This window comes from Chlamydotis macqueenii, chromosome 5 (genome assembly GCF_036417535.1).
Source record: "Chlamydotis macqueenii isolate bChlMac1 chromosome 5, bChlMac1.mat, whole genome shotgun sequence".
Classification (NCBI taxonomy): Eukaryota; Metazoa; Chordata; class Aves; order Otidiformes; family Otididae; genus Chlamydotis; species Chlamydotis macqueenii.
The window spans coordinates 59503788-59528138 of record NC_141560.1 but is presented as its reverse complement, the minus strand read 5'-3'; positions in this window follow the sequence as shown (position 1 = coordinate 59528138).

Below are 24351 nucleotides of genomic sequence, written 5' to 3'. Positions count from 1 at the left end.
CCGCACTTTTAGTGCCTCAGAACCCCGGACAGCTTGCAAAACACGGCTGTAACTGTCCCAGCGCAAGCTGTTCCGGAAAGCATAGAAATGCGATGTTCGCGTGCTTTTAGCGCTGCTCGCAAGAAGCCTCCGGAGCAGGCACTTCTCGTGCGGCAACAAGCGTGCCTTCTACGATCTTTCCTAGCCTCTTTTCCTCCGGGCAGCCGGCTTGAGCTGATGTGAAGTGTTGGTGTGCAAATCATCCAGAGAAGAGTCGCAATGCTTCTGGGCTGTTAGCAAGAGCGAGTGAAGAGCAGCAAGAGCTTTCCTTGCTGACCCTTTTCATGTGGGAGATTAGCTGGACATTTGCCGGTTTAGTGCCTTGTTTCTTCTGCGCAGCTTGCACAAAGCTCATTGCGGCTTTCGCGGTTCGAGTTGTGCATCGCCGGAGCTCTGCGGGAAAGAGCGAGAGAAGAGCCGCGAAAGCTCCGAGTGCGGCCAGCTCGCGTGTAGCCGCGATGATGCGCTGTTCGCCGGTTGGAGGGCGACTGCCTTCTGCGCGGCTGCTTCCAAGCTGACGGTAACTGCCAGCGTGCTAGCTGTGTAGGACAGTGAAGAGGCTGACGTGTGTGTGTCCGTAGAGCTGCTAGAAAGCGTACGTGAAGAGCAGGAAGGGCTTTCAGAGCAGCCGGTTCTCGTCTTGGACAGTCGCCACACATCCGCACTTTTAGTGCCTCAGAACCCCGGACAGCTTGCAAAACACGGCTGTAACTGTCCCAGCGCAAGCTGTTCCGGAAAGCATAGAAATGCGATGTTCGCGTGCTTTTAGCGCTGCTCGCAAGAAGCCTCCGGAGCAGGCACTTCTCGTGCGGCAACAAGCGTGCCTTCTACGATCTTTCCTAGCCTCTTTTCCTCCGGGCAGCCGGCTTGAGCTGATGTGAAGTGTTGGTGTGCAAATCATCCAGAGAAGAGTCGCAATGCTTCTGGGCAGTTAGCAAGAGCGAGTGAAGAGCAGCAAGAGCTTTCCTTGCTGACCCTTTTCATGTGGGAGATTAGCTGGACATTTGCCGGTTTAGTGCCTTGTTTCTTCTGCGCAGCTTGCACAAAGCTCATTGCGGCTTTCGCGGTTCGAGTTGTGCATCGCCGGAGCTCTGCGGGAAAGAGCGAGAGAAGAGCCGCGAAAGCTCCGAGTGCGGCCAGCTCGCGTGTAGCCGCGATGATGCGCTGTTCGCCGGTTGGAGGGCGACTGCCTTCTGCGCGGCTGCTTCCAAGCTGACGGTAACTGCCAGCATGCTAGCTGTGTAGGACAGTGAAGAGGCTGACGTGTGTGTGTCCGTAGAGCTGCTAGAAAGCGTACGTGAAGAGCAGGAAGGGCTTTCAGAGCAGCCGGTTCTCGTCTTGGACAGTCGCCACACATCCGCACTTTTAGTGCCTCAGAACCCCGGACAGCTTGCAAAACATGGCTGTAACTGTCCCAGCGCAAGCTGTTCAGGAAAGCACAGAAATGCGATGTTCGCGTGCTTTTAGCGCTGCTCGCAAGAAGCCTCCGGAGCAGGCACTTCTCGTGCGGCAATAAGCGTGCCTTCTACGATCTTTCCTAGCCTCTTTTCCTCCGGGCAGCCGGCTTGAGCTGATGTGAAGTGTTGGTGTGCAAATCATCCAGAGAAGAGTCGCAATGCTTCTGGGCAGTTAGCAAGAGCGAGTGAAGAGCAGCAAGAGCTTTCCTTGCTGACCCTTTTCATGTGGGTGATTAGCTGGACATTTGCCGGTTTAGTGCCTTGTTTCTTCTGCGCAGCTTGCACAAAGCTCATTGCGGCTTTCGCGGTTCGAGTTGTGCATCGCCGGAGCTCTGCGGGAAAGAGCGAGAGAAGAGCCGCGAAAGCTCCGAGTGCGGCCAGCTCGCGTGTAGCCGCGATGATGCGCTGTTCGCCGGTTGGAGGGCGACTGCCTTCTGCGCGGCTGCTTCCAAGTTGACGGTAACTGCCAGCGTGCTAGCTGTGTAGGACAGTGAAGAGGCTGACGTGTGTGTGTCCGTAGAGCTGCTAGAAAGCGTACGTGAAGAGCAGGAAGGGCTTTCAGAGCAGCCGGTTCTCGTCTTGGACAGTCGCCACACATCCGCACTTTTAGTGCCTCAGAACCCCGGACAGCTTGCAAAACACGGCTGTAACTGTCCCAGCGCAAGCTGTTCAGGAAAGCATAGAAATGCGATGTTCGCGTGCTTTTAGCGCTGCTCGCAAGAAGCCTCCGGAGCAGGCACTTCTCGTGCGGCAACAAGCGTGCCTTCTACGATCTCTCCTAGCCTCTTTTCCTCCGGGCAGCCGGCTTGAGCTGATGGGAAGTGTTGGTGGGCAAATCATCCAGAGAAGAGTCGCAATGCTTCTGGGCTGTTAGCAAGAGCGAGTGAAGAGCAGCAAGAGCTTTCCTTGCTGACCCTTTTCATGTGGGAGATTAGCTGGACATTTGCCGGTTTAGTGCCTTGTTTCTTCTGCGCAGCTTGCACAAAGCTCATTGCGGCTTTCGCGGTTCGAGTTGTGCATCGCCGGAGCTCTGCGGGAAAGAGCGAGAGAAGAGCCGCGAAAGCTCCGAGTGCGGCCAGCTCGCGTGTAGCCGCGATGATGCGCTGTTCGCCGGTTGGAGGGCGACTGCCTTCTGCGCGGCTGCTTCCAAGCTGACGGTAACTGCCAGCGTGCTAGCTGTGTAGGACAGTGAAGAGGCTGACGTGTGTGTGTCCGTAGAGCTGCTAGAAAGCGTACGTGAAGAGCAGGAAGGGCTTTCAGAGCAGCCGGTTCTCGTCTTGGACAGTCGCCACACATCCGCACTTTTAGTGCCTCAGAACCCCGGACAGCTTGCAAAACACGGCTGTAACTGTCCCAGCGCAAGCTGTTCAGGAAAGCATAGAAATGCGATGTTCGCGTGCTTTTAGCGCTGCTCGCAAGAAGCCTCCGGAGCAGGCACTTCTCGTGCGGCAACAAGCGTGCCTTCTACGATCTTTCCTAGCCTCTTTTCCTCCGGGCAGCCGGCTTGAGCTGATGTGAAGTGTTGGTGTGCAAATCATCCAGAGAAGAGTCGCAATGCTTCTGGGCTGTTAGCAAGAGCGAGTGAAGAGCAGCAAGAGCTTTCCTTGCTGACCCTTTTCATGTGGGAGATTAGCTGGACATTTGCCGGTTTAGTGCCTTGTTTCTTCTGCGCAGCTTGCACAAAGCTCATTGCGGCTTTCGCGGTTCGAGTTGTGCATCGCCGGAGCTCTGCGGGAAAGAGCGAGAGAAGAGCCGCGAAAGCTCCGAGTGCGGCCAGCTCGCGTGTAGCCGCGATGATGCGCTGTTCGCCGGTTGGAGGGCGACTGCCTTCTGCGCGGCTGCTTCCAAGCTGACGGTAACTGCCAGCGTGCTAGCTGTGTAGGACAGTGAAGAGGCTGACGTGTGTGTGTCCGTAGAGCTGCTAGAAAGCGTACGTGAAGAGCAGGAAGGGCTTTCAGAGCAGCCGGTTCTCGTCTTGGACAGTCGCCACACATCCGCACTTTTAGTGCCTCAGAACCCCGGACAGCTTGCAAAACACGGCTGTAACTGTCCCAGCGCAAGCTGTTCAGGAAAGCATAGAAATGCGATGTTCGCGTGCTTTTAGCGCTGCTCGCAAGAAGCCTCCGGAGCAGGCACTTCTCGTGCGGCAACAAGCGTGCCTTCTACGATCTCTCCTAGCCTCTTTTCCTCCGGGCAGCCGGCTTGAGCTGATGTGAAGTGTTGGTGGGCAAATCATCCAGAGAAGAGTCGCAATGCTTCTGGGCTGTTAGCAAGAGCGAGTGAAGAGCAGCAAGAGCTTTCCTTGCTGACCCTTTTCATGTGGGAGATTAGCTGGACATTTGCAGGTTTAGTGCCTTGTTTCTTCTGCGCAGCTTGCACAAAGCTCATTGCGGCTTTCGCGGTTCGAGTTGTGCATCGCCGGAGCTCTGCGGGAAAGAGCGAGAGAAGAGCCGCGAAAGCTCCGAGTGCGGCCAGCTCGCGTGTAGCCGCGATGATGCGCTGTTCGCCGGTTGGAGGGCGACTGCCTTCTGCGCGGCTGCTTCCAAGTTGACGGTAAGTGCCAGCGTGCTAGCTGTGTAGGACAGTGAAGAGGCTGACGTGTGTGTGTCCGTAGAGCTGCTAGAAAGCGTACGGGAAGAGCAGGAAGGGCTTTCAGAGCAGCCAGTTCTCGTCTTGGACAGTCGCCACACATCCGCACTTTTAGTGCCTCAGAACCCCGGACAGCTTGCAAAACACGGCTGTAACTGTCCCAGCGCAAGCTGTTCCGGAAAGCATAGAAATGCGATGTTCGCGTGCTTTTAGCGCTGCTCGCAAGAAGCCTCCGGAGCAGGCACTTCTCGTGCGGCAACAAGCGTGCCTTCTACGATCTTTCCTAGCCTCTTTTCCTCCGGGCAGCCGGCTTGAGCTGATGTGAAGTGTTGGTGTGCAAATCATCCAGAGAAGAGTCGCAATGCTTCTGGGCTGTTAGCAAGAGCGAGTGAAGAGCAGCAAGAGCTTTCCTTGCTGACCCTTTTCATGTGGGAGATTAGCTGGACATTTGCCGGTTTAGTGCCTTGTTTCTTCTGCGCAGCTTGCACAAAGCTCATTGCGGCTTTCGCGGTTCGAGTTGTGCATCGCCGGAGCTCTGCGGGAAAGAGCGAGAGAAGAGCCGCGAAAGCTCCGAGTGCGGCCAGCTCGCGTGTAGCCGCGATGATGCGCTGTTCGCCGGTTGGAGGGCGACTGCCTTCTGCGCGGCTGCTTCCAAGTTGACGGTAAGTGCCAGCGTGCTAGCTGTGTAGGACAGTGAAGAGGCTGACGTGTGTGTGTCCGTAGAGCTGCTAGAAAGCGTACGGGAAGAGCAGGAAGGGCTTTCAGAGCAGCCAGTTCTCGTCTTGGACAGTCGCCACACATCCGCACTTTTAGTGCCTCAGAACCCCGGACAGCTTGCAAAACACGGCTGTAACTGTCCCAGCGCAAGCTGTTCCGGAAAGCATAGAAATGCGATGTTCGCGTGCTTTTAGCGCTGCTCGCAAGAAGCCTCCGGAGCAGGCACTTCTCGTGCGGCAACAAGCGTGCCTTCTACGATCTTTCCTAGCCTCTTTTCCTCCGGGCAGCCGGCTTGAGCTGATGTGAAGTGTTGGTGTGCAAATCATCCAGAGAAGAGTCGCAATGCTTCTGGGCTGTTAGCAAGAGCGAGTGAAGAGCAGCAAGAGCTTTCCTTGCTGACCCTTTTCATGTGGGAGATTAGCTGGACATTTGCCGGTTTAGTGCCTTGTTTCTTCTGCGCAGCTTGCACAAAGCTCATTGCGGCTTTCGCGGTTCGAGTTGTGCATCGCCGGAGCTCTGCGGGAAAGAGCGAGAGAAGAGCCGCGAAAGCTCCGAGTGCGGCCAGCTCGCGTGTAGCCGTGATGATGCGCTGTTCGCCGGTTGGAGGGCGACTGCCTTCTGCGCGGCTGCTTCCAAGCTGACGGTAACTGCCAGCGTGCTAGCTGTGTAGGACAGTGAAGAGGCTGACGTGTGTGTGTCCGTAGAGCTGCTAGAAAGCGTACGTGAAGAGCAGGAAGGGCTTTCAGAGCAGCCGGTTCTCGTCTTGGACAGTCGCCACACATCCGCACTTTTAGTGCCTCAGAACCCCGGACAGCTTGCAAAACACGGCTGTAACTGTCCCAGCGCAAGCTGTTCAGGAAAGCATAGAAATGCGATGTTCGCGTGCTTTTAGCGCTGCTCGCAAGAAGCCTCCGGAGCAGGCACTTCTCGTGCGGCAACAAGCGTGCCTTCTATGATCTCTCCTAGCCTCTTTTCCTCCGGGCAGCCGGCTTGAGCTGATGTGAAGTGTTGGTGGGCAAATCATCCAGAGAAGAGTCGCAATGCTTCTGGGCTGTTAGCAAGAGCGAGTGAAGAGCAGCAAGAGCTTTCCTTGCTGACCCTTTTCATGTGGGAGATTAGCTGGACATTTGCAGGTTTAGTGCCTTGTTTCTTCTGCGCAGCTTGCACAAAGCTCATTGCGGCTTTCGCGGTTCGAGTTGTGCATCGCCGGAGCTCTGCGGGAAAGAGCGAGAGAAGAGCCGCGAAAGCTCCGAGTGCGGCCAGCTCGCGTGTAGCCGCGATGATGCGCTGTTCGCCGGTTGGAGGGCGACTGCCTTCTGCGCGGCTGCTTCCAAGTTGACGGTAAGTGCCAGCGTGCTAGCTGTGTAGGACAGTGAAGAGGCTGACGTGTGTGTGTCCGTAGAGCTGCTAGAAAGCGTACGGGAAGAGCAGGAAGGGCTTTCAGAGCAGCCAGTTCTCGTCTTGGACAGTCGCCACACATCCGCACTTTTAGTGCCTCAGAACCCCGGACAGCTTGCAAAACACGGCTGTAACTGTCCCAGCGCAAGCTGTTCCGGAAAGCATAGAAATGCGATGTTCGCGTGCTTTTAGCGCTGCTCGCAAGAAGCCTCCGGAGCAGGCACTTCTCGTGCGGCAACAAGCGTGCCTTCTACGATCTTTCCTAGCCTCTTTTCCTCCGGGCAGCCGGCTTGAGCTGATGTGAAGTGTTGGTGTGCAAATCATCCAGAGAAGAGTCGCAATGCTTCTGGGCTGTTAGCAAGAGCGAGTGAAGAGCAGCAAGAGCTTTCCTTGCTGACCCTTTTCATGTGGGAGATTAGCTGGACATTTGCCGGTTTAGTGCCTTGTTTCTTCTGCGCAGCTTGCACAAAGCTCATTGCGGCTTTCGCGGTTCGAGTTGTGCATCGCCGGAGCTCTGCGGGAAAGAGCGAGAGAAGAGCCGCGAAAGCTCCGAGTGCGGCCAGCTCGCGTGTAGCCGCGATGATGCGCTGTTCGCCGTTTGGAGGGCGACTGCCTTCTGCGCGGCTGCTTCCAAGTTGACGGTAACTGCCAGCGTGCTAGCTGTGTAGGACAGTGAAGAGGCTGACGTGTGTGTGTCCGTAGAGCTGCTAGAAAGCGTACGGGAAGAGCAGGAAGGGCTTTCAGAGCAGCCAGTTCTCGTCTTGGACAGTCGCCACACATCCGCACTTTTAGTGCCTCAGAACCCCGGACAGCTTGCAAAACACGGCTGTAACTGTCCCAGCGCAAGCTGTTCCGGAAAGCATAGAAATGCGATGTTCGCGTGCTTTTAGCGCTGCTCGCAAGAAGCCTCCGGAGCAGGCACTTCTCGTGCGGCAACAAGCGTGCCTTCTACGATCTTTCCTAGCCTCTTTTCCTCCGGGCAGCCGGCTTGAGCTGATGTGAAGTGTTGGTGTGCAAATCATCCAGAGAAGAGTCGCAATGCTTCTGGGCTGTTAGCAAGAGCGAGTGAAGAGCAGCAAGAGCTTTCCTTGCTGACCCTTTTCATGTGGGAGATTAGCTGGACATTTGCCGGTTTAGTGCCTTGTTTCTTCTGCGCAGCTTGCACAAAGCTCATTGCGGCTTTCGCGGTTCGAGTTGTGCATCGCCGGAGCTCTGCGGGAAAGAGCGAGAGAAGAGCCGCGAAAGCTCCGAGTGCGGCCAGCTCGCGTGTAGCCGCGATGATGCGCTGTTCGCCGGTTGGAGGGCGACTGCCTTCTGCGCGGCTGCTTCCAAGCTGACGGTAACTGCCAGCGTGCTAGCTGTGTAGGACAGTGAAGAGGCTGACGTGTGTGTGTCCGTAGAGCTGCTAGAAAGCGTACGTGAAGAGCAGGAAGGGCTTTCAGAGCAGCCGGTTCTCGTCTTGGACAGTCGCCACACATCCGCACTTTTAGTGCCTCAGAACCCCGGACAGCTTGCAAAACACGGCTGTAACTGTCCCAGCGCAAGCTGTTCCGGAAAGCATAGAAATGCGATGTTCGCGTGCTTTTAGCGCTGCTCGCAAGAAGCCTCCGGAGCAGGCACTTCTCGTGCGGCAACAAGCGTGCCTTCTACGATCTTTCCTAGCCTCTTTTCCTCCGGGCAGCCGGCTTGAGCTGATGTGAAGTGTTGGTGTGCAAATCATCCAGAGAAGAGTCGCAATGCTTCTGGGCAGTTAGCAAGAGCGAGTGAAGAGCAGCAAGAGCTTTCCTTGCTGACCCTTTTCATGTGGGTGATTAGCTGGACATTTGCCGGTTTAGTGCCTTGTTTCTTCTGCGCAGCTTGCACAAAGCTCATTGCGGCTTTCGCGGTTCGAGTTGTGCATCGCCGGAGCTCTGCGGGAAAGAGCGAGAGAAGAGCCGCGAAAGCTCCGAGTGCGGCCAGCTCGCGTGTAGCCGCGATGATGCGCTGTTCGCCGGTTGGAGGGCGACTGCCTTCTGCGCGGCTGCTTCCAAGTTGACGGTAACTGCCAGCGTGCTAGCTGTGTAGGACAGTGAAGAGGCTGACGTGTGTGTGTCCGTAGAGCTGCTAGAAAGCGTACGTGAAGAGCAGGAAGGGCTTTCAGAGCAGCCGGTTCTCGTCTTGGACAGTCGCCACACATCCGCACTTTTAGTGCCTCAGAACCCCGGACAGCTTGCAAAACACGGCTGTAACTGTCCCAGCGCAAGCTGTTCAGGAAAGCATAGAAATGCGATGTTCGCGTGCTTTTAGCGCTGCTCGCAAGAAGCCTCCGGAGCAGGCACTTCTCGTGCGGCAACAAGCGTGCCTTCTACGATCTCTCCTAGCCTCTTTTCCTCCGGGCAGCCGGCTTGAGCTGATGTGAAGTGTTGGTGGGCAAATCATCCAGAGAAAAGTCGCAATGCTTCTGGGCTGTTAGCAAGAGCGAGTGAAGAGCAGCAAGAGCTTTCCTTGCTGACCCTTTTCATGTGGGAGATTAGCTGGACATTTGCCGGTTTAGTGCCTTGTTTCTTCTGCGCAGCTTGCACAAAGCTCATTGCGGCTTTCGCGGTTCGAGTTGTGCATCGCCGGAGCTCTGCGGGAAAGAGCGAGAGAAGAGCCGCGAAAGCTCCGAGTGCGGCCAGCTCGCGTGTAGCCGCGATGATGCGCTGTTCGCCGGTTGGAGGGCGACTGCCTTCTGCGCGGCTGCTTCCAAGTTGACGGTAACTGCCAGCGTGCTAGCTGTGTAGGACAGTGAAGAGGCTGACGTGTGTGTGTCCGTAGAGCTGCTAGAAAGCGTACGTGAAGAGCAGGAAGGGCTTTCAGAGCAGCCGGTTCTCGTCTTGGACAGTCGCCACACATCCGCACTTTTAGTGCCTCAGAACCCCGGACAGCTTGCAAAACACGGCTGTAACTGTCCCAGCGCAAGCTGTTCAGGAAAGCATAGAAATGCGATGTTCGCGTGCTTTTAGCGCTGCTCGCAAGAAGCCTCCGGAGCAGGCACTTCTCGTGCGGCAACAAGCGTGCCTGCTACGATCTTTCCTAGCCTCTTTTCCTCCGGGCAGCCGGCTTGAGCTGATGTGAAGTGTTGGTGTGCAAATCATCCAGAGAAGAGTCGCAATGCTTCTGGGCTGTTAGCAAGAGCGAGTGAAGAGCAGCAAGAGCTTTCCTTGCTGACCCTTTTCATGTGGGAGATTAGCTGGACATTTGCCGGTTTAGTGCCTTGTTTCTTCTGCGCAGCTTGCACAAAGCTCATTGCGGCTTTCGCGGTTCGAGTTGTGCATCGCCGGAGCTCTGCGGGAAAGAGCGAGAGAAGAGCCGCGAAAGCTCCGAGTGCGGCCAGCTCGCGTGTAGCCGCGATGATGCGCTGTTCGCCGGTTGGAGGGCGACTGCCTTCTGCGCGGCTGCTTCCAAGCTGACGGTAAGTGCCAGCGTGCTAGCTGTGTAGGACAGTGAAGAGGCTGACGTGTGTGTGTCCGTAGAGCTGCTAGAAAGCGTACGTGAAGAGCAGGAAGGGCTTTCAGAGCAGCCGGTTCTCGTCTTGGACAGTCGCCACACATCCGCACTTTTAGTGCCTCAGAAGCCCGGACAGCTTGCAAAACACGGCTGTAACTGTCCCAGCGCAAGCTGTTCAGGAAAGCATAGAAATGCGATGTTCGCGTGCTTTTAGCGCTGCTCGCAAGAAGCCTCCGGAGCAGGCACTTCTCGTGCAGCAACAAGCGTGCCTTCTATGATCTCTCCTAGCCTCTTTTCCTCCGGGCAGCCGGCTTGAGCTGATGTGAAGTGTTGGTGGGCAAATCATGCAGAGAAGAGTCGCAATGCTTCTGGGCTGTTAGCAAGAGCGAGTGAAGAGCAGCAAGAGCTTTCCTTGGTGACCCTTTTCATGTGGGAGATTAGCTGGACATTTGCAGGTTTAGTGCCTTGTTTCTTCTGCGCAGCTTGCACAAAGCTCATTGCGGCTTTCGCGGTTCGAGTTGTGCATCGCCGGAGCTCTGCGGGAAAGAGCGAGAGAAGAGCCGCGAAAGCTCCGAGTGCGGCCAGCTCGCGTGTAGCCGCGATGATGCGCTGTTCGCCGGTTGGAGGGCGACTGCCTTCTGCGCGGCTGCTTCCAAGCTGACGGTAACTGCCAGCGTGCTAGCTGTGTAGGACAGTGAAGAGGCTGACGTGTGTGTGTCCGTAGAGCTGCTAGAAAGCGTACGTGAAGAGCAGGAAGGGCTTTCAGAGCAGCCGGTTCTCGTCTTGGACAGTCGCCACACATCCGCACTTTTAGTGCCTCAGAACCCCGGACAGCTTGCAAAACACGGCTGTAACTGTCCCAGCGCAAGCTGTTCCGGAAAGCATAGAAATGCGATGTTCGCGTGCTTTTAGCGCTGCTCGCAAGAAGCCTCCGGAGCAGGCACTTCTCGTGCGGCAACAAGCGTGCCTTCTACGATCTTTCCTAGCCTCTTTTCCTCCGGGCAGCCGGCTTGAGCTGATGTGAAGTGTTGGTGTGCAAATCATCCAGAGAAGAGTCGCAATGCTTCTGGGCAGTTAGCAAGAGCGAGTGAAGAGCAGCAAGAGCTTTCCTTGCTGACCCTTTTCATGTGGGAGATTAGCTGGACATTTGCCGGTTTAGTGCCTTGTTTCTTCTGCGCAGCTTGCACAAAGCTCATTGCGGCTTTCGCGGTTCGAGTTGTGCATCGCCGGAGCTCTGCGGGAAAGAGCGAGAGAAGAGCCGCGAAAGCTCCGAGTGCGGCCAGCTCGCGTGTAGCCGCGATGATGCGCTGTTCGCCGGTTGGAGGGCGACTGCCTTCTGCGCGGCTGCTTCCAAGCTGACGGTAACTGCCAGCATGCTAGCTGTGTAGGACAGTGAAGAGGCTGACGTGTGTGTGTCCGTAGAGCTGCTAGAAAGCGTACGTGAAGAGCAGGAAGGGCTTTCAGAGCAGCCGGTTCTCGTCTTGGACAGTCGCCACACATCCGCACTTTTAGTGCCTCAGAACCCCGGACAGCTTGCAAAACACGGCTGTAACTGTCCCAGCGCAAGCTGTTCAGGAAAGCACAGAAATGCGATGTTCGCGTGCTTTTAGCGCTGCTCGCAAGAAGCCTCCGGAGCAGGCACTTCTCGTGCGGCAACAAGCGTGCCTTCTACGATCTTTCCTAGCCTCTTTTCCTCCGGGCAGCCGGCTTGAGCTGATGTGAAGTGTTGGTGTGCAAATCATCCAGAGAAGAGTCGCAATGCTTCTGGGCAGTTAGCAAGAGCGAGTGAAGAGCAGCAAGAGCTTTCCTTGCTGACCCTTTTCATGTGGGTGATTAGCTGGACATTTGCCGGTTTAGTGCCTTGTTTCTTCTGCGCAGCTTGCACAAAGCTCATTGCGGCTTTCGCGGTTCGAGTTGTGCATCGCCGGAGCTCTGCGGGAAAGAGCGAGAGAAGAGCCGCGAAAGCTCCGAGTGCGGCCAGCTCGCGTGTAGCCGCGATGATGCGCTGTTCGCCGGTTGGAGGGCGACTGCCTTCTGCGCGGCTGCTTCCAAGTTGACGGTAAGTGCCAGCGTGCTAGCTGTGTAGGACAGTGAAGAGGCTGACGTGTGTGTGTCCGTAGAGCTGCTAGAAAGCGTACGTGAAGAGCAGGAAGGGCTTTCAGAGCAGCCGGTTCTCGTCTTGGACAGTCGCCACACATCCGCACTTTTAGTGCCTCAGAACCCCGGACAGCTTGCAAAACACGGCTGTAACTGTCCCAGCGCAAGCTGTTCAGGAAAGCATAGAAATGCGATGTTCGCGTGCTTTTAGCGCTGCTCGCAAGAAGCCTCCGGAGCAGGCACTTCTCGTGCGGCAACAAGCGTGCCTTCTACGATCTCTCCTAGCCTCTTTTCCTCCGGGCAGCCGGCTTGAGCTGATGTGAAGTGTTGGTGGGCAAATCATCCAGAGAAGAGTCGCAATGCTTCTGGGCTGTTAGCAAGAGCGAGTGAAGAGCAGCAAGAGCTTTCCTTGCTGACCCTTTTCATGTGGGAGATTAGCTGGACATTTGCCGGTTTAGTGCCTTGTTTCTTCTGCGCAGCTTGCACAAAGCTCATTGCGGCTTTCGCGGTTCGAGTTGTGCATCGCCGGAGCTCTGCGGGAAAGAGCGAGAGAAGAGCCGCGAAAGCTCCGAGTGCGGCCAGCTCGCGTGTAGCCGCGATGATGCGCTGTTCGCCGGTTGGAGGGCGACTGCCTTCTGCGCGGCTGCTTCCAAGCTGACGGTAACTGCCAGCGTGCTAGCTGTGTAGGACAGTGAAGAGGCTGACGTGTGTGTGTCCGTAGAGCTGCTAGAAAGCGTACGTGAAGAGCAGGAAGGGCTTTCAGAGCAGCCGGTTCTCGTCTTGGACAGTCGCCACACATCCGCACTTTTAGTGCCTCAGAACCCCGGACAGCTTGCAAAACACGGCTGTAACTGTCCCAGCGCAAGCTGTTCAGGAAAGCATAGAAATGCGATGTTCGCGTGCTTTTAGCGCTGCTCGCAAGAAGCCTCCGGAGCAGGCACTTCTCGTGCGGCAACAAGCGTGCCTGCTACGATCTTTCCTAGCCTCTTTTCCTCCGGGCAGCCGGCTTGAGCTGATGTGAAGTGTTGGTGTGCAAATCATCCAGAGAAGAGTCGCAATGCTTCTGGGCAGTTAGCAAGAGCGAGTGAAGAGCAGCAAGAGCTTTCCTTGCTGACCCTTTTCATGTGGGAGATTAGCTGGACATTTGCCGGTTTAGTGCCTTGTTTCTTCTGCGCAGCTTGCACAAAGCTCATTGCGGCTTTCGCGGTTCGAGTTGTGCATCGCCGGAGCTCTGCGGGAAAGAGCGAGAGAAGAGCCCCGAAAGCTCCGAGTGCGGCCAGCTCGCGTGTAGCCGCGATGATGCGCTGTTCGCCGGTTGGAGGGCGACTGCCTTCTGCGCGGCTGCTTCCAAGTTGACGGTAACTGCCAGCGTGCTAGCTGTGTAGGACAGTGAAGAGGCTGACGTGTGTGTGTCCGTAGAGCTGCTAGAAAGCGTACGTGAAGAGCAGGAAGGGCTTTCAGAGCAGCCGGTTCTCGTCTTGGACAGTCGCCACACATCCGCACTTTTAGTGCCTCAGAACCCCGGACAGCTTGCAAAACACGGCTGTAACTGTCCCAGCGCAAGCTGTTCAGGAAAGCATAGAAATGCGATGTTCGCGTGCTTTTAGCGCTGCTCGCAAGAAGCCTCCGGAGCAGGCACTTCTCGTGCGGCAACAAGCGTGCCTTCTACGATCTTTCCTAGCCTCTTTTCCTCCGGGCAGCCGGCTTGAGCTGATGTGAAGTGTTGGTGTGCAAATCATCCAGAGAAGAGTCGCAATGCTTCTGGGCTGTTAGCAAGAGCGAGTGAAGAGCAGCAAGAGCTTTCCTTGCTCACCCTTTTCATGTGGGAGATTAGCTGGACATTTGCCGGTTTAGTGCCTTGTTTCTTCTGCGCAGCTTGCACAAAGCTCATTGCGGCTTTCGCGGTTCGAGTTGTGCATCGCCGGAGCTCTGCGGGAAAGAGCGAGAGAAGAGCCGCGAAAGCTCCGAGTGCGGCCAGCTCGCGTGTAGCCGCGATGATGCGCTGTTCGCCGGTTGGAGGGCGACTGCTTTCTGCGCGGCTGCTTCCAAGCTGACGGTAACTGCCAGCGTGCTAGCTGTGTAGGACAGTGAAGAGGCTGACGTGTGTGTGTCCGTAGAGCTGCTAGAAAGCGTACGTGAAGAGCAGGAAGGGCTTTCAGAGCAGCCGGTTCTCGTCTTGGACAGTCGCCACACATCCGCACTTTCAGTGCCTCAGAACCCCGGACAGCTTGCAAAACACGGCTGTAACTGTCCCAGCGCAAGCTGTTCAGGAAAGCATAGAAATGCGATGTTCGCGTGCTTTTAGCGCTGCTCGCAAGAAGCCTCCGGAGCAGGCACTTCTCGTGCGGCAACAAGCGTGCCTTCTACGATCTTTCCTAGCCTCTTTTCCTCCGGGCAGCCGGCTTGAGCTGATGTGAAGTGTTGGTGTGCAAATCATCCAGAGAAGAGTCGCAATGCTTCTGGGCTGTTAGCAAGAGCGAGTGAAGAGCAGCAAGAGCTTTCCTTGCTCACCCTTTTCATGTGGGAGATTAGCTGGACATTTGCCGGTTTAGTGCCTTGTTTCTTCTGCGCAGCTTGCACAAAGCTCATTGCGGCTTTCGCGGTTCGAGTTGTGCATCGCCGGAGCTCTGCGGGAAAGAGCGAGAGAAGAGCCGCGAAAGCTCCGAGTGCGGCCAGCTCGCGTGTAGCCGCGATGATGCGCTGTTCGCCGGTTGGAGGGCGACTGCCTTCTGCGCGGCTGCTTCCAAGTTGACGGTAACTGCCAGCGTGCTAGCTGTGTAGGACAGTGAAGAGGCTGACGTGTGTGTGTCCGTAGAGCTGCTAGAAAGCGTACGGGAAGAGCAGGAAGGGCTTTCAGAGCAGCCGGTTCTCGTCTTGGACAGTCGCCACACATCCGCACTTTTAGTGCCTCAGAACCCCGGACAGCTTGCAAAACACGGCTGTAACTGTCCCAGCGCAAGCTGTTCCGGAAAGCATAGAAATGCGATGTTCGCGTGCTTTTAGCGCTGCTCGCAAGAAGCCTCCGGAGCAGGCACTTCTCGTGCGGCAACAAGCGTGCCTTCTACGATCTTTCCTAGCCTCTTTTCCTCCGGGCAGCCGGCTTGAGCTGATGTGAAGTGTTGGTGTGCAAATCATCCAGAGAAGAGTCGCAATGCTTCTGGGCTGTTAGCAAGAGCGAGTGAAGAGCAGCAAGAGCTTTCCTTGCTGACCCTTTTCATGTGGGTGATTAGCTCGACAATTGCCGGTTTAGTGCCTTGTTTCTTCTGCGCAGCTTGCACAAAGCTCATTGCGGCTTTCGCGGTTCGAGTTGTGCATCGCCGGAGCTCTGCGGGAAAGAGCGAGAGAAGAGCCGCGAAAGCTCCGAGTGCGGCCAGCTCGCGTGTAGCCGCGATGATGCGCTGTTCGCCGGTGGGAGGGCGACTGCCTTCTGCGCGGCTGCTTCCAAGTTGACGGTAAGTGCCAGCGTGCTAGCTGTGTAGGACAGTGAAGACGCTGACGTGTGTGTGTCCGTAGAGCTGCTAGAAAGCGTACGTGAAGAGCAGGAAGGGCTTTCAGAGCAGCCGGTTCTCGTCTTGGACAGTCGCCACACATCCGCACTTTTAGTGCCTCAGAACCCCGGACAGCTTGCAAAACACGGCTGTAACTGTCCCAGCGCAAGCTGTTCAGGAAAGCATAGAAATGCGATGTTCGCGTGCTTTTAGCGCTGCTCGCAAGAAGCCTCCGGAGCAGGCACTTCTCGTGCGGCAACAAGCGTGCCTTCTACGATCTTTCCTAGCCTCTTTTCCTCCGGGCAGCCGGCTTGAGCTGATGTGAAGTGTTGGTGTGCAAATCATCCAGAGAAGAGTCGCAATGCTTCTGGGCAGTTAGCAAGAGCGAGTGAAGAGCAGCAAGAGCTTTCCTTGCTGACCCTTTTCATGTGGGTGATTAGCTGGACATTTGCCGGTTTAGTGCCTTGTTTCTTCTGCGCAGCTTGCACAAAGCTCATTGCGGCTTTCGCGGTTCGAGTTGTGCATCGCCGGAGCTCTGCGGGAAAGAGCGAGAGAAGAGCCGCGAAAGCTCCGAGTGCGGCCAGCTCGCGTGTAGCCGCGATGATGCGCTGTTCGCCGGTTGGAGGGCGACTGCCTTCTGCGCGGCTGCTTCCAAGTTGACGGTAACTGCCAGCGTGCTTGCTGTGTAGGACAGTGAAGAGGCTGACGTGTGTGTGTCCGTAGAGCTGCTAGAAAGCGTACGGGAAGAGCAGGAAGGGCTTTCAGAGCAGCCGGTTCTCGTCTTGGACAGTCGCCACACATCCGCACTTTTAGTGCCTCAGAACCCCGGACAGCTTGCAAAACACGGCTGTAACTGTCCCAGCGCAAGCTGTTCCGGAAAGCATAGAAATGCGATGTTCGCGTGCTTTTAGCGCTGCTCGCAAGAAGCCTCCGGAGCAGGCACTTCTCGTGCGGCAACAAGCGTGCCTTCTACGATCTTTCCTAGCCTCTTTTCCTCCGGGCAGCCGGCTTGAGCTGATGTGAAGTGTTGGTGTGCAAATCATCCAGAGAAGAGTCGCAATGCTTCTGGGCTGTTAGCAAGAGCGAGTGAAGAGCAGCAAGAGCTTTCCTTGCTGACCCTTTTCATGTGGGTGATTAGCTCGACAATTGCCGGTTTAGTGCCTTGTTTCTTCTGCGCAGCTTGCACAAAGCTCATTGCGGCTTTCGCGGTTCGAGTTGTGCATCGCCGGAGCTCTGCGGGAAAGAGCGAGAGAAGAGCCGCGAAAGCTCCGAGTGCGGCCAGCTCGCGTGTAGCCGCGATGATGCGCTGTTCGCCGGTTGGAGGGCGACTGCCTTCTGCGCGGCTGCTTCCAAGCTGACGGTAACTGCCAGCGTGCTAGCTGTGTAGGACAGTGAAGAGGCTGACGCGTGTGTGTCCGTAGAGCTGCTAGAAAGCGTACGTGAAGAGCAGGAAGGGCTTTCAGAGCAGCCGGTTCTCGTCTTGGACAGTCGCCACACATCCGCACTTTTAGTGCCTCAGAACCCCGGACAGCTTGCAAAACACGGCTGTAACTGTCCCAGCGCAAGCTGTTCAGGAAAGCATAGAAATGCGATGTTCGCGTGCTTTTAGCGCTGCTCGCAAGAAGCCTCCGGAGCAGGCACTTCTCGTGCGGCAACAAGCGTGCCTTCTACGATCTTTCCTAGCCTCTTTTCCTCCGGGCAGCTGGCTTGAGCTGATGTGAAGTGTTGGTGTGCAAATCATCCAGAGAAGAGTCGCAATGCTTCTGGGCTGTTAGCAAGAGCGAGTGAAGAGCAGCAAGAGCTTTCCTTGCTGACCCTTTTCATGTGGGAGATTAGCTCGACATTTGCCGGTTTAGTGACTTGTTTCTTCTGCGCAGCTTGCACAAAGCTCATTGCGGCTTTCGCGGTTCGAGTTGTGCATCGCCGGAGCTCTGCGGGAAAGAGCGAGAGAAGAGCCGCGAAAGCTCCGAGTGCGGCCAGCTCGCGTGTAGCCGCGATGATGCGCTGTTCGCCCGTTGGAGGGCGTCTGCCTTCTGCGCGGCTGCTTCCAAGCTGACGGTAACTGCCAGCGTGCTAGCTGTGTAGGACAGTGAAGAGGCTGACGTGTGTGTGTCCGTAGAGCTGCTAGAAAGCGTACGTGAAGAGCAGGAAGGGCTTTCAGAGCAGCCGGTTCTCGTCTTGGACAGTCGCCACACATCCGCACTTTTAGTGCCTCAGAACCCCGGACAGCTTGCAAAACACGGCTGTAACTGTCCCAGCGCAAGCTGTTCCGGAAAGCATAGAAATGCGATGTTCGCGTGCTTTTAGCGCTGCTCGCAAGAAGCCTCCGGAGCAGGCACTTCTCATGCGGCAACAAGCGTGCCTTCTACGATCTTTCCTAGCCTCTTTTCCTCCGGGCAGCCGGCTTGAGCTGATGTGAAGTGTTGGTGGGCAAATCATCCAGAGAAGAGTCGCAATGCTTCTGGGCTGTTAGCAAGAGCGAGTGAAGAGCAGCAAGAGCTTTCCCTGCTGACCCTTTTCATGTGGGAGATTAGCTGGACATTTGCCGGTTTAGTGCCTTGTTTCTTCTGCGCAGCTTGCACAAAGCTCATTGCGGCTTTCGCGGTTCGAGTTGTGCATCGCCGGAGCTCTGCGGGAAAGAGCGAGAGAAGAGCCGCGAAAGCTCCGAGTGCGGCCAGCTCGCGTGTAGCCGCGATGATGCGCTGTTCGCCGGTTGGAGGGCGACTGCCTTCTGCGCGGCTGCTTCCAAGTTGACGGTAACTGCCAGCGTGCTAGCTGTGTAGGACAGTGAAGAGGCTGACGTGTGTGTGTCCGTAGAGCTGCTAGAAAGCGTACGTGAAGAGCAGGAAGGGCTTTCAGAGCAGCCGGTTCTCGTCTTGGACAGTCGCCACACATCCGCACTTTTAGTGCCTCAGAACCCCGGACAGCTTGCAAAACACGGCTGTAACTGTCCCAGCGCAAGCTGTTCAGGAAAGCATAGAAATGCGATGTTCGCGTGCTTTTAGCGCTGCTCGCAAGAGGCCTCCGGAGCAGGCACTTCTCGTGCGGCAACAAGCGTGCCTTCTACGATCTCTCCTAGCCTCTTTTCCTCCGGGCAGCCGGCTTGAGCTGATGTGAAGTGTTGGTGGGCAAATCATCCAGAGAAGAGTCGCAATGCTTCTGGGCTGTTAGCAAGAGCGAGTGAAGAGCAGCAAGAGCTTTCCTTGCTGACCCTTTTCATGTGGGAGATTAGCTGGACATTTGCCGGTTTAGTGCCTTGTTTCTTCTGCGCAGCTTGCACAAAGCTCATTGCGGCTTTCGCGGTTCGAGTTGTGCATCGCCGGAGCTCTGCGGGAAAGAGCGAGAGAAGAGCCGCGAAAGCTCCGAGTGCGGCCAGCTCGCGTGTAGCCGCGATGATGCGCTGTTCGCCGGTTGGAGGGCGACTGCCTTCTGCGCGGCTGCTTCCAAGCTGACGGTAACTGCCAGCGTGCTAGCTGTGTAGGACAGTGAAGAGGCTGACGTGTGTGTGTCCGTAGAGCTGCTAGAAAGCGTACGTGAAGAGCAGGAAGGGCTTTCAGAGCAGCCGGTTCTCGTCTTGGACAGTCGCCACACATCCGCACTTTTAGTGCCTCAGAACCCCGGACAGCTTGCAAAACACGGCTGTAACTGTCCCAGCGCAAGCTGTTCAGGAAAGCATAGAAATGCGATGTTCGCGTGCTTTTAGCGCTGCTCGCAAGAAGCCTCCGGAGCAGGCACTTCTCGTGCGGCAACAAGCGTGCCTGCTACGATCTTTCCTAGCCTCTTTTCCTCCGGGCAGCCGGCTTGAGCTGATGTGAAGTGTTGGTGTGCAAATCATCCAGAGAAGAGTCGCAATGCTTCTGGGCAGTTAGCAAGAGCGAGTGAAGAGCAGCAAGAGCTTTCCTTGCTGACCCTTTTCATGTGGGTGATTAGCTGGACATTTGCCGGTTTAGTGCCTTGTTTCTTCTGCGCAGCTTGCACAAAGCTCATTGCGGCTTTCGCGGTTCGAGTTGTGCATCGCCGGAGCTCTGCGGGAAAGAGCGAGAGAAGAGCCCCGAAAGCTCCGAGTGCGGCCAGCTCGCGTGTAGCCGCGATGATGCGCTGTTCGCCGGTTGGAGGGCGACTGCCTTCTGCGCGGCTGCTTCCAAGTTGACGGTAACTGCCAGCGTGCTAGCTGTGTAGGACAGTGAAGAGGCTGACGTGTGTGTGTCCGTAGAGCTGCTAGAAAGCGTACGTGAAGAGCAGGAAGGGCTTTCAGAGCAGCCGGTTCTCGTCTTGGACAGTCGCCACACATCCGCACTTTTAGTGCCTCAGAACCCCGGACAGCTTGCAAAACACGGCTGTAACTGTCCCAGCGCAAGCTGTTCAGGAAAGCATAGAAATGCGATGTTCGCGTGCTTTTAGCGCTGCTCGCAAGAAGCCTCCGGAGCAGGCACTTCTCGTGCGGCAACAAGCGTGCCTGCTACGATCTTTCCTAGCCTCTTTTCCTCCGGGCAGCCGGCTTGAGCTGATGTGAAGTGTTGGTGTGCAAATCATCCAGAGAAGAGTCGAAATGCTTCTGGGCTGTTAGCAAGAGCGAGTGAAGAGCAGCAAGAGCTTTCCTTGCTGACCCTTTTCATGTGGGAGATTAGCTGGACATTTGCCGGTTTAGTGCCTTGTTTCTTCTGCGCAGCTTGCACAAAGCTCATTGCGGCTTTCGCGGTTCGAGTTGTGCATCGCCGGAGCTCTGCGGGAAAGAGCGAGAGAAGAGCCGCGAAAGCTCCGAGTGCGGCCAGCTCGCGTGTAGCCGCGATGATGCGCTGTTCGCCGGTTGGAGGGCGACTGCTTACTGCGCGGCTGCTTCCAAGCTGACGGTAACTGCCAGCGTGCTAGCTGTGTAGGACAGTGAAGAGGCTGACGTGTGTGTGTCCGTAGAGCTGCTAGAAAGCGTACGTGAAGAGCAGGAAGGGCTTTCAGAGCAGCCGGTTCTCGTCTTGGACAGTCGCCACACATCCGCACTTTCAGTGCCTCAGAACCCCGGACAGCTTGCAAAACACGGCTGTAACTGTCCCAGCGCAAGCTGTTCAGGAAAGCATAGAAATGCGATGTTCGCGTGCTTTTAGCGCTGCTCGCAAGAAGCCTCCGGAGCAGGCACTTCTCGTGCGGCAACAAGCGTGCCTTCTACGATCTTTCCTAGCCTCTTTTCCTCCGGGCAGCCGGCTTGAGCTGATGTGAAGTGTTGGTGTGCAAATCATCCAGAGAAGAGTCGCAATGCTTCTGGGCTGTTAGCAAGAGCGAGTGAAGAGCAGCAAGAGCTTTCCTTGCTCACCCTTTTCATGTGGGAGATTAGCTGGACATTTGCCGGTTTAGTGCCTTGTTTCTTCTGCGCAGCTTGCACAAAGCTCATTGCGGCTTTCGCGGTTCGAGTTGTGCATCGCCGGAGCTCTGCGGGAAAGAGCGAGAGAAGAGCCGCGAAAGCTCCGAGTGCGGCCAGCTCGCGTGTAGCCGCGATGATGCGCTGTTCGCCGGTTGGAGGGCGACTGCTTTCTGCGCGGCTGCTTCCAAGCTGACGGTAACTGCCAGCGTGCTAGCTGTGTAGGACAGTGAAGAGGCTGACGTGTGTGTGTCCGTAGAGCTGCTAGAAAGCGTACGTGAAGAGCAGGAAGGGCTTTCAGAGCAGCCGGTTCTCGTCTTGGACAGTCGCCACACATCCGCACTTTCAGTGCCTCAGAACCCCGGACAGCTTGCAAAACACGGCTGTAACTGTCCCAGCGCAAGCTGTTCAGGAAAGCATAGAAATGCGATGTTCGCGTGCTTTTAGCGCTGCTCGCAAGAAGCCTCCGGAGCAGGCACTTCTCGTGCGGCAACAAGCGTGCCTTCTACGATCTTTCCTAGCCTCTTTTCCTCCGGGCAGCCGGCTTGAGCTGATGTGAAGTGTTGGTGTGCAAATCATCCAGAGAAGAGTCGCAATGCTTCTGGGCTGTTAGCAAGAGCGAGTGAAGAGCAGCAAGAGCTTTCCTTGCTCACCCTTTTCATGTGGGAGATTAGCTGGACATTTGCCGGTTTAGTGCCTTGTTTCTTCTGCGCAGCTTGCACAAAGCTCATTGCGGCTTTCGCGGTTCGAGTTGTGCATCGCCGGAGCTCTGCGGGAAAGAGCGAGAGAAGAGCCGCGAAAGCTCCGAGTGCGGCCAGCTCGCGTGTAGCCGCGATGATGCGCTGTTCGCCGGTTGGAGGGCGACTGCCTTCTGCGCGGCTGCTTCCAAGTTGACGGTAACTGCCAGCGTGCTAGCTGTGTAGGACAGTGAAGAGGCTGACGTGTGTGTGTCCGTAGAGCTGCTAGAAAGCGTACGGGAAGAGCAGGAAGGGCTTTCAGAGCAGCCGGTTCTCGTCTTGGACAGTCGCCACACATCCGCACTTTTAGTGCCTCAGAACCCCGGACAGCTTGCAAAACACGGCTGTAACTGTCCCAGCGCAAGCTGTTCCGGAAAGCATAGAAATGCGATGTTCGCGTGCTTTTAGCGCTGCTCGCAAGAAGCCTCCGGAGCAGGCACTTCTCGTGCGGCAACAAGCGTGCCTTCTACGATCTTTCCTAGCCTCTTTTCCTCCGGGCAGCCGGCTTGAGCTGATGTGAAGTGTTGGTGTGCAAATCATCCAGAGAAGAGTCGCAATGCTTCTGGGCTGTTAGCAAGAGCGAGTGAAGAGCAGCAAGAGCTTTCCTTGCTGACCCTTTTCATGTGGGTGATTAGCTCGACAATTGCCGGTTTAGTGCCTTGTTTCTTCTGCGCAGCTTGCACAAAGCTCATTGCGGCTTTCGCGGTTCGAGTTGTGCATCGCCGGAGCTCTGCGGGAAAGAGCGAGAGAAGAGCCGCGAAAGCTCCGAGTGCGGCCAGCTCGCGTGTAGCCGCGATGATGCGCTGTTCGCCGGTGGGAGGGCGACTGCCTTCTGCGCGGCTGCTTCCAAGTTGACGGTAAGTGCCAGCGTGCTAGCTGTGTAGGACAGTGAAGACGCTGACGTGTGTGTGTCCGTAGAGCTGCTAGAAAGCGTACGTGAAGAGCAGGAAGGGCTTTCAGAGCAGCCGGTTCTCGTCTTGGACAGTCGCCACACATCCGCACTTTCAGTGCCTCAGAACCCCGGACAGCTTGCAAAACACGGCTGTAACTGTCCCAGCGCAAGCTGTTCAGGAAAGCATAGAAATGCGATGTTCGCGTGCTTTTAGCGCTGCTCGCAAGAAGCCTCCGGAGCAGGCACTTCTCGTGCGGCAACAAGCGTGCCTTCTACGATCTTTCCTAGCCTCTTTTCCTCCGGGCAGCCGGCTTGAGCTGATGTGAAGTGTTGGTGTGCAAATCATCCAGAGAAGAGTCGCAATGCTTCTGGGCAGTTAGCAAGAGCGAGTGAAGAGCAGCAAGAGCTTTCCTTGCTGACCCTTTTCATGTGGGTGATTAGCTGGACATTTGCCGGTTTAGTGCCTTGTTTCTTCTGCGCAGCTTGCACAAAGCTCATTGCGGCTTTCGCGGTTCGAGTTGTGCATCGCCGGAGCTCTGCGGGAAAGAGCGAGAGAAGAGCCGCGAAAGCTCCGAGTGCGGCCAGCTCGCGTGTAGCCGCGATGATGCGCTGTTCGCCGGTTGGAGGGCGACTGCCTTCTGCGCGGCTGCTTCCAAGTTGACGGTAACTGCCAGCGTGCTTGCTGTGTAGGACAGTGAAGAGGCTGACGTGTGTGTGTCCGTAGAGCTGCTAGAAAGCGTACGGGAAGAGCAGGAAGGGCTTTCAGAGCAGCCGGTTCTCGTCTTGGACAGTCGCCACACATCCGCACTTTTAGTGCCTCAGAACCCCGGACAGCTTGCAAAACACGGCTGTAACTGTCCCAGCGCAAGCTGTTCCGGAAAGCATAGAAATGCGATGTTCGCGTGCTTTTAGCGCTGCTCGCAAGAAGCCTCCGGAGCAGGCACTTCTCGTGCGGCAACAAGCGTGCCTTCTACGATCTTTCCTAGCCTCTTTTCCTCCGGGCAGCCGGCTTGAGCTGATGTGAAGTGTTGGTGTGCAAATCATCCAGAGAAGAGTCGCAATGCTTCTGGGCTGTTAGCAAGAGCGAGTGAAGAGCAGCAAGAGCTTTCCTTGCTGACCCTTTTCATGTGGGTGATTAGCTCGACAATTGCCGGTTTAGTGCCTTGTTTCTTCTGCGCAGCTTGCACAAAGCTCATTGCGGCTTTCGCGGTTCGAGTTGTGCATCGCCGGAGCTCTGCGGGAAAGAGCGAGAGAAGAGCCGCGAAAGCTCCGAGTGCGGCCAGCTCGCGTGTAGCCGCGATGATGCGCTGTTCGCCGGTTGGAGGGCGACTGCCTTCTGCGCGGCTGCTTCCAAGCTGACGGTAACTGCCAGCGTGCTAGCTGTGTAGGACAGTGAAGAGGCTGACGCGTGTGTGTCCGTAGAGCTGCTAGAAAGCGTACGTGAAGAGCAGGAAGGGCTTTCAGAGCAGCCGGTTCTCGTCTTGGACAGTCGCCACACATCCGCACTTTTAGTGCCTCAGAACCCCGGACAGCTTGCAAAACACGGCTGTAACTGTCCCAGCGCAAGCTGTTCAGGAAAGCATAGAAATGCGATGTTCGCGTGCTTTTAGCGCTGCTCGCAAGAAGCCTCCGGAGCAGGCACTTCTCGTGCGGCAACAAGCGTGCCTTCTACGATCTTTCCTAGCCTCTTTTCCTCCGGGCAGCCGGCTTGAGCTGATGTGAAGTGTTGGTGTGCAAATCATCCAGAGAAGAGTCGCAATGCTTCTGGGCTGTTAGCAAGAGCGAGTGAAGAGCAGCAAGAGCTTTCCTTGCTGACCCTTTTCATGTGGGAGATTAGCTCGACATTTGCCGGTTTAGTGACTTGTTTCTTCTGCGCAGCTTGCACAAAGCTCATTGCGGCTTTCGCGGTTCGAGTTGTGCATCGCCGGAGCTCTGCGGGAAAGAGCGAGAGAAGAGCCGCGAAAGCTCCGAGTGCGGCCAGCTCGCGTGTAGCCGCGATGATGCGCTGTTCGCCGGTTGGAGGGCGTCTGCCTTCTGCGCGGCTGCTTCCAAGCTGACGGTAACTGCCAGCGTGCTAGCTGTGTAGGACAGTGAAGAGGCTGACGTGTGTGTGTCCGTA